The sequence below is a fragment of the Drosophila gunungcola genome, chromosome 3R (genome assembly GCF_025200985.1).
Source record: "Drosophila gunungcola strain Sukarami chromosome 3R, Dgunungcola_SK_2, whole genome shotgun sequence".
NCBI lineage: Eukaryota > Metazoa > Arthropoda > Insecta > Diptera > Drosophilidae > Drosophila > Drosophila gunungcola.
In genome coordinates, this window is record NC_069139.1 from 15,620,543 (window position 1) to 15,634,892 (window position 14,350).

Consider the following 14,350-nt stretch of genomic DNA (forward strand, 5'->3'; position numbering starts at 1 on the left):
TTCTTTATCAAGAAAATTACCTTAAAAGAAAACTATGCTAGTTTTATTAAGTATCTCATTAGAAATTAAAATTGACACAAATTTGATTTTAATTTTTGCATATATTCTTACTAGCGAACCTTTTAACTTCAACTGTGCAAATTGTTTCAAATCGGCCAAAAGAATTTTTTTATTTTTACTTCACGCCTTATTAATTCTAACCAAGTACTTCTAAAAAAGTGGGCAGAAACTGAAGCCAAAACAATTAAAATTCTGTTTCTTAATAGAAACAAATTTACAGACTAGCCGGAAATAAACAAAAAGGGAAGTGAAAAGTTTCAGTCGCCTATAAATTCCATTGCGTTTAACAATTGCCTGAAGAGTCTTTGCTTGTAAATAAAAATTATTTTGCTGGTGCAGTTCATTGCAAGGGATTATTCTTAAAAATAAATTTTCTGAAACTTGGGTAAATTGTTTATCCTAATTCGTAGCTTGAATGAGACGTGTGTTTTTAAGATTGCCATACAAACTGTGAAAAAATTCTTTTAAAAATTATAAAAGATAATAAAGTCCGGGTCAAAATACTTGAGGTATATTAATGAATGTAGGTTAATTTGTAGACTATCTTTAGGAGGGCCTAAAAGTAACCTTACTTATAAAAAGAAAGACAGTGTGCTTCAAATTGTTCTATATTGCAACTTATCATTTTTTTGGCCAGCAGATCATTTAAAATATCTAAAACATCTTGTTACCATAAAGTATAAGAACATATAAAGAATAAAGGAATCTGCCATCGGTCCCTTTGTTCACAAAAGTGACTTCTTCTGAGCTCTGTTATGCAGCCAAAAAACAAAGCCAAAATTGTGACTAGGTCCAAGAAGAACAACAGCTAACAATTCCCATAAATGAAGACACAAGCCATTTGGCGTTCTCATCAAGGAGCAACTCACTCACATTCGACGTCGTCATTCAGAAAGGACAGACAATTCATTTGACCGTGATGAGCGTATAAGAAAATCGAATTCCTGCCCCAAAAATTTGTTTGCTTTCAACCATATTGCCAAGTTTCAGGATTATTTTTCTGACGGAACAATAAAATCCAATGTACATTTGTAAGCAATATCATTTCAACTAAATTAAGTTATAGATTTGGCAAGATGGTACATTTAAAGCAAAATGGTACATTTAAATATCAAAAAATTATGTTTAATTGGTGCCGAAGAAGAAAAAGAATCTCTTAAGTGGTCGCGCAAATATCAATACTAATAAACAATATTAATAAAAAAAATACAATATAAATAAAAACGGCTTGATAAAAAGAGGTATTGGTTAAAAAAAATATTCAAGTTTAAAAGGCAAAACTGTTAGGTAACTTTGTTTTCGGAGAAACGGTTTCTTTGCAATTAAAAATGCTATTAAAATTGCATTTAATTAAGATTAAAATTTATGCCAAGCAACGAGACCGATAAAAGGCCTGGGGGCGAGAAAATAAAAACATGACAAAAGGAAACAGCAGAGCAAACAGCAGAGGCAAACAAAAATTAAAACGAAAATTCGGATGAAACCAAAGAGCAGGAGATTTAAATGCAGTTTGTTGCAAGGATATTTTTTGTAAACTTTACGCATTCGTCGCGACGACGATTCGAATCCAGAATGCCACGCCCCTGCGCCGCCCCCCCTTTATTTGGCTTTTCGGTTACGAAGGCCCGAGATCACGAGGCCCAAACCGAGCAACATTGTATGGCCCGAAAGAGGGGGGGCGGGGCGGGGGTCCTTGAGCGGCCGACGAATGAGAGTGTCGAACCCTCCACCGCCCACCGACCCACTGCCGCCCCCCCCAAGGCCACCCGCCAATGTGTAGGCGACTTGGACGAACGCCGTTGGTTGGCCGGCTCCTATGTAAACGGAGCACGCATGTGTGCCATCCGTGTGTATGCATGTGTATGTGTATGTAGGTGACATGTACTGCGTACTGCAACAAGAGTCCTGGCAATGGCCAAAAAGGCAGCGGAGTAAATGCAAAATCTGTAGGGAGCCCACACCATCACCCGACCTCCAAGTCCGACGCCCTCTCACCCCCTTGAATCCTACGTTGCAGCACAGCAAACATCCTCGACCAACTTAACTGGGGAAGCGATTACGCTGCAACATGTTGCAAGAGGAGGAGTTTTGTGCACGGCTGCAGCCCAAAATAAGTTCACCGATTCAGGATTTTAATTTCGGTCACACATGAGTTCCAAATTTTATATTTATTTAATGCAAAATTAATTGAAACTCTCTTTAAAAAAGTATTTAATTTAGTTAACCTCATAATGACCATTTTTAAGCAGCCTTAATCGTTTTATTCGAATCATTAACATCACTGCTTTGAAAGTAGGTATTTGTAATTAACGTTATTGAATAAGAATAATTAATTATAGCATATGCATTTAAATATATGTTATATGTGAAATTTTTTTAATTAAATTGTAAGTGTATGTTTTTAAAAACTCAAACCAAATATGTGTTGGCTTATGGTTTTAATGTATTGTTGGGATCTTCGTCCCAAGTCCCATAAATATAATTTCCATATGGAAAAACTTCGCAGTTAAAAAGAGTCAAACGACGAATAAAGATCACTCATCTGTGGTACAATCCTCCGAAACTAAACTGAGTTAACTGCACTGGTAAGAAAAACGTAGTTAATAAAAATAGTTTGTACATTAATAATGCTTTAATTCAAACATATAATTTCTTCGGAAATTTGTTTACTATACCTCTTTTATCCGACCTTGATTTTTATCTGAGGGGGAAGAACCACTCTAACTCTTATTTTGAAAACTGTTAAAGATTTAAATTTTAATTACACATTCTTTTGCATAATTGAATAACAAATTAAAAAGACTACGATTTTTAACGTTGTTAAAGAATACATTTAAGTATTTTCCTAAAATACAAAATTGAAGTCAATTATGTCCCAAGATATAGATTTAACATATTTGAGTTTTAGATGTGTTTTTTGTATTTAGTTTTAATAGTTGTTAAAGTCGTTCTTAATATCACAATTATTACAAGACAATACGATACGATCTAAAAAGGCTTTAAAATATTTAAGACTTCCAAAATGTATCTATAAAATTCAATCAAACTCACGTTTATGTTATGAAAACAAATGCTTTGTTCTAATGAACAAAATTTTAATTAAAAGAAAGAGGTCAAAGCTGGATAAACGGCAATCAAAAATGAATTACCAATATTTTGATAACGCTTCATTGGTGGCTAAATTTTAATACCACCAAACATCTGATGTCCCCAAAATGCATGACACACAGAATGGCAGTTGAACCAGTCGCTTGGCAATTAAAACGAACAATTGAATTTCGCATTTTTCATTCGCCAGAAGTGAGGAACCGACCAAAAATACCCGATCTGCCATATAGGACAATCACATAGGGCCAGAACCAGCAATTCGCGTAGGTGGAGCACCGACTTATGTAATACTTGCTTTTTTGTTGCTTGCATTATTTTTATTTTTGTTTATTTTCTTTATTTGTTGTTGTTTAGGGGCAAGATGGGGAAATGTGAAAAAGAGACGGATAGATGCAACATGTTCGATTGCAGGGCGATTGAAAAAAAAGTTAACTGCTGTAAACAGCGCAGGCTTTACAGAGAGAGAAAATGGGGGCAACTCGCATGGCAAGAGAAAGAGAGGGATATAGAATACTGGCGAGAGACTTCGGGAAATGCCGGCCACGTGACATTGTTGCACTTCCTGGCTGTGGGTGTATGTGTGTGTGGGCGCCTGATAAGCCTGCAACGAAGCTATTAATCAAAACAGAATCAAAAAAAGGACGTTTGCCTGTGTGCGTGTGAGAGAGAAACACGTGCCGGCCCAGTTAACAGAGGACCTTTAACAGGACTCTGCTAACAGCGCCGGTTGGCAACTAAAAACTTGGTGGAAAACTTTCCACTCGCCTTTCTATTAATAGATTTAGTCAGCGTTCTAGTAAGCGATATAATGGATTTACTCATTGTAATTGATGGCTGGCTGTTTTGCGATTGAAAGGTGGTTTAATAGAGCAATTAGGTTGCCTTATATGGCAAGTGCAATTGGCCGTTTCGCCATTTCCATTTTGTGGTAATCCATTTTTATATTGTCTGTCATCCCCCAAGACCTTATCCCCCACCCCCCTTCTCACGTCGAATTAAGTCGATTGCAAAAGTCTCAAATGTATTCCGGCTTTAGTGCTCAGCTTGTTTGTCCAACACTTGGCACGCACACGCAGCTCCTTATGTACAGTGATCTCTCTGTAATACAAACAGTAATTATTTAATGATCGAAAATATAAGACAATCAATATTTATTTATTTAAAAAACAAAAAAGATTGTCTAAATATCAACCAAATGGTCACGTTAGCATTTATGCTTCATTTTGAACAACGATTTGAGATCATTAAAATATCCATATACTTTGCTTAATTAAGTTATTAATATTGTTTCTAAAATATAATTATTTTTTTTTAATCTTTTCATGTTGACCTTGAACATTTTGGTGGCAGTTAATGGCTTGTGATACGAAAGTTTTTGTTATTTTAATACATTTAATTTGAATGTAGCTAAGCCATGAATAATATATATTTATTAACGCTAAGCGGTGAATACTATTTAAGAATTACCACTGTATGTGGCAGTGTCCTTGTACTTTTACATAATAAATCAAACCCCACCGAAAGGATATGAAAGCAAGGCGATGGAAAGGAAAGACACGGCGAAAAGGCTAGAAAATAAAGTGCATTTGCACGCTAACAGAGAGCTGTTACCTTTTCACTGATAAGAGCCGGCAAAAGGCGAACAGCTGTTCGGAGAAAGCGGCAAAGAGAAAGCAGAGAGCGAGACAGAGCGATAGAGAAAGCATTTCTCTCCGCTGTAAACGGTCACTGTAAGGCGGATAGTTGTTGACTGGGAACTAAGCCAATTGCACAATGTGGGCCGAAGTTGACATCGTGTTGGTGCTGTTGCTGTTGCTGCTGTTGCTGCTATTGCTGTTGCTGCTGCTGCTGTTGCTGCTGCTGCTGTGTGTGTTGCAACACGAGCAACTACAAGTGCAACTACACAACCCTTCGACTGCAAGGAACTTCGGCAACAACGAGTATATGTATATGCATACGATTCCACCGACCCCCATGTACTGCGTTTATGTGTTGCTGCTGCTTTTGCTGCTGCTGCGTTTTGCTGCGGCAGCAGCAGAGTCGTTGCAACAATCGCAGCTTGCACATCCAGCAGCAGTCAGTTGGACGCGGCGGCTCCTTCAGCAAGGACGCACAGCTCACACAATCCCTTCGAAGGACGACGTCAACCCGAAACCTGCCACAACATTGCAAATCCAGACACTGAGGTCCTGTTCAGCGTTTTACATTCAGCGCTTTACATGAATGCTAGGACGCTGTAAAAATCGGCGCTAGAAACGCTAATTAGCCAGACATGTTAGCCAAGTTTTACTCGGTGATTTTGCGCTTGATTTTCTGACTTTGTGTTTTTGTGTGAGTGCCGCCCGATTTTGTTTGTCCTTTTTTTTTCTGTTGGTGTCTCACCGAGTGCCGTTTTAAGCCAAGATACTAGAGACCCACTAGCGCCCATCTAATACATATTAACTTGTTGTGCGTTGTGCCAGCTTTTCGTGTGTGTGCCAGCTAGCCTCTGAGTGCATTTTCATTAAAGTCAACAAGTTGCAGCCGCATAAGGTCAAATAAAAGCAGGTGAGTCTGTGTTCTCAGCCACTAAAAGCCAACTTTTGCTTCATAGTTACTTGAAGTGCTTGTAATATGTGTTTGCATGATCAGATTTAATGTAGGTGAAATTGTATTAAGTGGTTTTGAGGAATATGTTACGGGCACAGAGAATAACACGTTATTTGAAATTTTCGAGGCGTTTGTACTTTGGATCAAAATACTTTACATAAATCATTAAAAACGTTGTTAAGTAATTTTAATAAATATGTAAGATGACTATGATAAAAACATAAAAAAGTATGTTTTAAAAATGTCATAGTAAGCTTAAATATTATTTAAATAAGCAAACAACAAATTTGTTTTTGACTTGAATAATCATTTAGATTTTTTAAGAGCTAGCAAAAACTAAAAAAAACGTTAATGCGTTAAGTACATCTAGGAATATTTGAAGTGTTAAAATTATTATAATAATAAGGTTCTAAAAAATTTTTTTAAGGGGCTTATTGCTTAGACCGATTGAACAACACACACAAGATAAAAGTGTTATTAATTTTGTTTTAACTTTAATCTAAAAAAAGGGCTGAGAAATAAAAAATTGAGGTCTCTTTTTCAAACCGTAAAAGGTCTTAAATCTTGTTCAAAAAAAATTAAAAAAAATAATTAAATCGAATTATTATTGTTTCTCAGTAAATAAAACTATAAAGTTAGTTTTAAAAAAAAAGTTGTTCTACCAAACATTTTTAATTTGTGTTTATTTATAATCAAAAATAGAAGTAAAAAAGACTAGCTTTAAAAAATAAATTAAAAAAACCTAAAATTTAAATATTTATTTTGAAAAAAGTCCGTTTGGTTTCCAATTAATCTAAAAAAACATTTTTTTTCGATGAATGTAAAATGTATTATTTTATTTCAACCGCGTGCAAACTCAAATTCTATAAATTGCGTTCTAAAAAAATATTTACGAAATATGAACATAGAATGTTCAGTCAATATTTTCATAGATTAAAAGACAATTCCAAGGGGAAAGATATTTATTTTTCTTAATGATCCTTTGTAATAACCACACATCAGTGTGCATGGTTTATCCTAGCTGTGTCCTCAATTTTGTTGAATTACAAAAGGTTTAAGAAAGTAAGCAAACGGTATAAATCGAGTTATCGCTCTCAGGGGCATAGTTTAATATTGGATTTGTAATGGAAATCAATAATGCCCGAGGTAAATTTATGCAGAGGCCAACAAAGAATGGAAACCATTTGAATTGAACCGAGCCAATAAAATAGCAATGCGAAGTTTGCGTCCGAGTTCGATTTGAGTTGTGCTGAATCGTCAGCCTTGGCATTGGCAATTTCATTAGTGGCCATAAAGAGGGAGTCCGCTTGTAATTGCAATTAGTTTTATCGTAACTTGCAGTTAAATAATCAAAACATTTTCGCAAGCTTCCATTCTGCGCCTTGCCCATCACCCTGCCACCGAAAAACTCTTTGTAATGCAAAACTTTTTAATCCGACGCCTTGGTTTGTTTACACGAACTGCCAACACCCCGCCCACTACTCCCACTACTCCCACGATCCACACACACACACAATAACAACAACATTGACAATAAAAACAGGATTTGCAGGATATAACACAGGAAGTCGGTGTTTTAAATACTCTTACATAAAAAGATAAATAGAAAATGCTACTTTTTTTTAAGAGGTTTTCAGAGCAAACTCGAATGTAGTTATATTATGCACCTAAAATTATCTTTAAGAAATTAATTGGTTGTAAGTAAATATGTTCACAGATCTTAGCTAGCCTAATAAATTGATAACCAATATAATAATAATAAATTATCAATACAAGTTTGACATGATGATGTCAATGTATTGTATTCGTTTGCTTAAGGACCACAGAAACCTTTCGAACCTCTCTTATTTTATGAAAAGTTTTTAAAACAACAAGAGAGTCCTTGGAAAAATGATTTCTAAGATTTATGCTCCCGGTATTTCACCAAGCAAAGTAAATATCCATATAGAATTTTATATAATCCCATTTAAAATACGAGTTAATAAAGATTAAATAAAATTTAAATTTTTTCAACTTACCATTTTTATTTGAGTACTTTATTTACGTTTAACTAACTTAAAAAATAAACCTTTTCCAAGAGTTACTTAAATGGAACTTCATTTTATGATAGAGTAGTTTAACTGCATTTCCTTGAGTGCCTTGTAAAGTTTTGTTGAAATTATGAGACTCCCATCTAGAGTATAAAAATAAAAAAAAATTTGCATATTTACACAAGACAATTTACGCACTCCCCCAGCCCGGCAGACTGTGTGACTGACTGAAGGGCCTGGGCGAGGCAGTGGCGGGTTTTTGGGGGGATCGGTCTGGGGATTGGGTCGGTGTGTTGAGGTTATTTTGTAAATTGTGTGTAAGCCGAACTGCTGCGACTGCAGCCTGGCTGATGAACATGCCGACGAACCGTTACAAAAGTCCAACAAGTTAGCAAGAGTGGGGGAGTTTGGGGAAAAACCGGGGAAGCCCGGGAAAATATGGGAGAAAAGGGGGCAAAAGGGGCAAAGGGCGGTCTGTAAAAGGATGACAAGGACAAGTGAAGTGTCGAGATGGAGTTGCTGTTGTGTGGCCTGAATTGGGGATATATGAATGCTAGTGAGTACATTGCCACAGCATACGGAAGTAATTCGATTTTGTAGGCAGAACGATGAAGGCCCTGGCCCCTGTGACAGCCTCGTATAATTCCCAGACCCCGAGATCCACAGGAGGACAACATTTCGAGCACATTAAAAACAACTTAATATCTGCTGCTGTGCTGTGTATTTTATTGAGTCTCTTTCCGGTGTCGAGCCCATTATGATGCATTTCTCTGCCAAAGTAATTTAATTATTTATTTACAACATGGAAATTAACAAACATAACTCCGTTGCTATACTGGCAACACATTGTGCACATTATACAGTATCAACGTTGCATAAGATTGGATGCCAAAGAAGAGTGGTAAATGGCATCTGCTATGGTTGGTGTTTTACAAATTTCATTTCCATGCACTCGACAATTACAGCATTTTATGTTTTTACACTTTATTGTCATTAACAGATTTTATTCCACGACTGTGTTTATTTTCACTCGATTACGTGTGTTTTGTGGGTGAGTTTACATATGTGGCTAGTCTAAATCGGAAGTAGTCATAATATAGTATTATGGGCTATTTGTTGAGTGCGCATTAGATAAAAGCTTCGCCAAAATCATCTAAATCAACTGGGGAAATTTATTATAAATTAACAAAACATAAAAAGTGGTGGGGACTAAATGGGACTATTGCTATTAAATATTTTACAAAATTACTAAGCTAATTAGTAAAAAATAAAAACACAGTATATGTTTATAATAATAATGTGCATGTTATGTATATTTACCAGTATGGATTACATATAATTATTGTAGTGTTTAATGGTCTGCTAAGATAATAGAGCAAGCATTTAAAAATAACTTAACATCTAATGTCTATGTAAAAGATGTTAGAAAAAATTGTTAAAAAGCTATTTAAAACAAATAGCCAAGAAAAAGGAAGGCATTTTAAAAATTTTTCAAATTGCCTTTGTTGTGTTATTGACCATAAAAATAAGGAGCTTTTAGTGAAAGTAGTCGCCTTTAGCAATATTTGCAGCCTCGCGTTGCTTACGAACTAAGCTAGGATTAGCTTAACTCAGCCACTTTAACTTTATGCTAAATGTTACACCACAAAAAACAATTTTGAAGTGAAGCACATTTAAGACCTAATATCTCCAAGTAACTTATAACATAAAGCGCACTTTTTGGGGCTCTCAACCTAGCTTTGTTTGGTTTTTACTCTAATATTTTCCGATGCTTTTGGGCATAAAGCAAAGAAGTCAGTGCCCAGCATTTGTTTAAAGAGTAAAGTGGAATGAATGGACAAAGAGTTTTCGTTTCAACTGACTGAAGTTTTAGGCCCTCTTAGCACTATGACCTTGTCTGGTTTGAAACTGCAGACCAGTATTTTCAGACAGTTTAACGTTTTAAATAAAAGCATATTAGACTTTAAAATTGGCCGCAAAAGTGCGACAGAAAATAAGAAAGATTTATTTTATTTAATTGCACACAAATCTATTATTGTAGATTATAATCTTACAAATATATTATCTTCAGATTCATCCTTGCCATAAAAGAGCATTTCTTTAAAGTTGCACATACCTAACATACCTAATGATACCAGAAGTCTCTCTTATTCCATTTGAATTGGGAATAAGAGAATTGGAGATATGCAAATATTTGGCTTATAATTGCCAACCATTTTATCGGTTTGCTTGAACACCTCAACTGTATACACTTTTCCTATTCTTTCTTTCTTGCCGTCGACAAACAATTAGTGTGCGAAACCACAAATTGTTAAATGAATTTCTGTGCACAACTTTTTGGCCAGATGAAGATGAAGATTTTACAATCCAGCCGGCTCTTACATAAGACTACCAAAATGCAGCTCAAAACTGTAGCTTGGCTGCCAATTAAAGGAGACAAAAATGTCTTTACTAAGCCAGTTGCTCCATAATTGCTTCAATTTAAAAATGCATGAAAAGTATTTGCCCAAATGCTTAAAAATGCTCAAAGTAATAAAATGACTCGAACAGGACCTCAAGACAGAGGAGGTCAGATGGGAGGAAGGGCATGGGAGGACAGAGAGTTGAATTTGTAAAATTGCGTAAAATGACTGGACTTGGCTAACCTTTTGATTACCTAATGCCCATGAGCAGTTTTATTAGGCCTGTGGTTTTGCTCTTCCGATATTTAGTATTTTTCTTGGACAGAAAACGCCTGCATCAATATTTAATTTCATTACAAGCCAAAGAAGCCGAAAGAGCATCAACAATGCCACAGCACGACATGGCATTTGATAAATTATTTAAAATATCCACATCCAGCACTTGGGTGCAACGTATCCTCTGCTTCTGGTCAAAGACTATTAGATGCGTTGTATCTCTGCTGGCTCGATTAGTTGGACACATTGAGTGCCTGTAAATACCATTCAACTACAGTGAGGATCCGATAATAGGTACTTTGGGAGTCCTAGATACCTCTTTGTTTATTTCTTAAAAAAATGTTGTTTACCTCGGACTAAATTGTCATAAGTTTTGTCTGTAATTTTGAGACTTAAAATGCTGTTTTAAATGCTGTTTGTTTTGCTAACAACAACTTTTACACACAAAAAATAAGGTATTAAAAATTAGTTTACACAGAAGTAGCTTACAAAAATTCCTCTGTGACAAGCTCGACTGTAAGTGTCCTTCCGTACTATTCTGCCTGCGTTTCTGCTCCATTTACACCTCTGGGTTTTTGGGGTGTAAAACCATTGGCCTGGCCTTATCCAATTTTACAGAATTTTAAGCACTTGGTCACGAGTTGGTCGGGCTTTAAACTGCAGTCCAGTGGCGTCCACTCCAATCGAATCCTGCCAGACGCCAGAGACACGGCCAAGTGCATTTTATGTTCAGCTAGCAGACTGCCCTCCATTCTTGCTTCTTTTATCCAGTATTTTTCCCCATTTAGCCCACTGCTCTTGGCCTGTTCTCGTCCTTGTTCTGGGCCAGAGGACATGAGCACCCTGTGCGCCTGCTTAAAATGATAACGTTGAAAACGGTGGCCCGTCTACACAAGACAAATGTGCGCTATTGAGGCGTGAAAATATTCCACTATAAACACAAACTACAGCTCCGGTCGAATTAATAGAATTAAAGATGGAGACCATAAAAAGGGGACATTAATCTGGTTAACACACGCAGACTTTAATTTGCTTTTATCCGCAAACATTATCGAAAACTCTTATATTAGTATTTTTCCTTTAAAGTAAAAGCATCTACATGGCTATCATTCTTTAAATTTTGTTTAAAAATTTCAATAAGTTACTTTATGAAAAATCATTTAAAATTGTTATTATTCTTTTCTTTTTCTCGATGCTATTCTCTTGGCCCCAATTATGCATACATGTATGAGATGGGTATACCCTTGTCCATATCCCCTGGTTTTTCCTTTAAGCAGTGTGTAATTTGCTGTGTAAAAATGTGGGTGGCTTGGTGTTTATTTATGGCCTTGCCCGGCGACTTCTTAAATTATCTATGGAAATGTCTAAAGGCAACCGCTAAAATGGACGCTAAGTCGACACTGATTATGGATTTACCACCAGCAGAGACTTCAGAGTCGGAGAAATTGAGAAACAGCTAAAAGCATAAGAGACTCCCTCGAGGAATTGCACAAATGCAGACGCAGAGGCGCCAGAAAAATATAAACATTCAACAGTAAGCCGACTTGAATGTGTCACAAAAACGGAACAAAATTTCTTTTGTCCGCCAAATATTTTTGGGGCCTTGTAATACTACAGTCTTAATGTTGCAATAATTGAAAGATTTGTGATGTTATGGTTGCCCAAGTAGGAGGCTCAAAAATTATATTCTCAGATTGGCTTCATTTGTGTAATTTTTTTGTATTACATATTGGAAATCTATTTATATTCATATAATATTATTTTGAGATCTTTTAAGCTTTTACTGTTTTTTAAGTTGAATTACAATTACTTTTTACAAAGAAATACATTTAAATACATGTGTCCCTACTCTAAGTTTATATATGGATCAGTAACAATTGGCAAAACTGAAAGTCTTTTATTTTATGCTTAGATAAACTTTTATTTTGTAATTTCGTATAATTTATTGTAATTTAAAATTTATTCAAAGCCGAATACTACATTTTTTTGACAGTATATACTATAAACAAATGTGTTAAGCTGCAAAAAGTCACCCATTTATGCTACTTCTTAGCACTTCGTATCGCTTTATGATCTGTTCCCATATTTATTCAACAACCGAATAGTTCACTGGTATAGAGTAAATTGTATGGAAATTCTCGGCAGACAGATTTCCACTTCTTGCCCCGAAACATTTCTCCTATAAACGCTTTTGGTGTCGGCTGCCAGCCAAAAAAATTGGAGCGACAACCAAAAAGAAAACAAGGAGGAAAAATAGGGGGAAAAAAAGGGCTCCAGTAAATGGCAGCAGCCGCCAGTAAGTAAATGCAAAACGAGCAGTTTTCCCGCATCAGGAAAAACAGCGACAGCAGCAGACAGTAAAAGGGACGGGAATAGCTGCAGAGACAGAGACAGCAGCACAGACTGAGAAAGAGCTAGGTGCGGAAAACTGAAACAAGAGCTGCGACCCAATTTCGCCAAGTAAAATCGCAGTTTTCATTAACCGCAATGCCAGACGACGGCGACAGGAGGCTAAAAAAAAACAGGGGCGGCTGGTGGGCGCAATAAAAAGGAGGTGGGACTTCCTGGTTGGGAGAAAGGTAGAGGACCAAACTGTCGCGACTGTCGGCGGTGCCGTTAAAGTTACAGCAACAACGACCGCGACTAGGTGGCTGCCTGATTGCCAGTGGAATGTCACGTCGGTACAGTGGTAACTTCATAAAAAGTATGATCGGGAAAAATAAAATGTAAAGGTTTGTAAGTCTGTGATCTAAGCATCATCCTAAAAAAATTTAGTTTTCAAAAAAGGTTAAAAGAAATATGCCATTTTAATATGGTACCTATACATTTTTGGGAAACATCTATTATTGTCTTTACTTTGTTTACCTTAAATTCGACTGGAAAAGTATGCGAATTCAGGATCCCATTTAAAATATAATTTTAAAATACGCAGTAAAAGAGCTGCTATATTTATTAAGTTTAAAAATCGGGTTGTCTAAAAATGTTACAACAAACTAATATTTTTAATAAATTCAATTAGCCGACAATAACAATTTGGAAAGTAAATGAGCTAAAATCTAAGGGTAACATATTAACTTTGAATACTTTTGTCAATAGCCTCTTGCTTTCTTGGAATTTGTACCATTAAAGTTTGTTGGCGACATACTTAGCAACATCAACAAAATTGAACCTTAAATTTGAAAGGGCAACTTCCCCTAATCAATTACTGGCTAAACAACTATTGTCCATGGTATTTACTGTAGGGACCAAACCTTTGGCTCATTTACTGTGCACTCATGGCGGTCTGCCGGCCGTCCCTTTTCCTCTTTTATTCCATCTCTCTCTCTCTCTTTCTGGTCCTGATTCCTACTAGTTTTCATGTATCGCGGGACAGCTTTGTTTGCTTGAATTATTTATATAACGGGTATCCCAATGATTTGTTGGTGTTAGCCATTCCGTTAGTTTTAAAACTTTGGCGACATGAAGAGTGAGCGGGAAATTCGGCTCACCTTGCCTGGCATTCAGCAAGTTTTCCCGCGAACTTTGAAAAAATGCCCCGGGCCGGTTTAAAGTTTTGTTGCCAGCACGGAAATTAAATTCCATCGATGGCCTGGCAAATGGCACAAGGATATTTCCGTTGGCTGAGCGGCTGGGGGAAAAAAAAAAAAACTTAAAATTGAAAGGATATCCTACGGTCAAGTGTTTGTCATTTGCAATTAATTTCCTTTTGACCAATCGTCTTCTTCCGCTGCCCGTTTTGTGCTTTTCAATTAGCAAAACTCAAAAGTTTTCCCGGCTCAGACTCAAGGCAAAGCGATGCCAATAATTTCCTGACTCTAAATCTCCGAAAAACCCCCTCATCGAAGAATTTTGCTGCGCCTAAAAGCCAGCTGCATTTTTTATCAG

General features: G+C 36.3%; 1 protein-coding gene across 4 annotated transcripts in view; it reads left to right on the plus strand.

Moving 5' to 3' along the window:
- Nucleotides 1–5,263: 5,263 nt before the first annotated feature.
- Nucleotides 5,264–14,350, plus strand: part of LOC128251814 (sex determination protein fruitless) — a 135,699-nt gene continuing 126,612 nt past the window's right edge. For all 4 annotated transcript variants that reach the window (XM_052979003.1, XM_052979002.1, XM_052979001.1 and 1 more), the window contains exon 1: nt 5,264–5,715. The gene's annotated coding sequence lies outside the window, so the exon portion shown is untranslated. The remainder of the gene's footprint in view (nt 5,716–14,350) is intronic.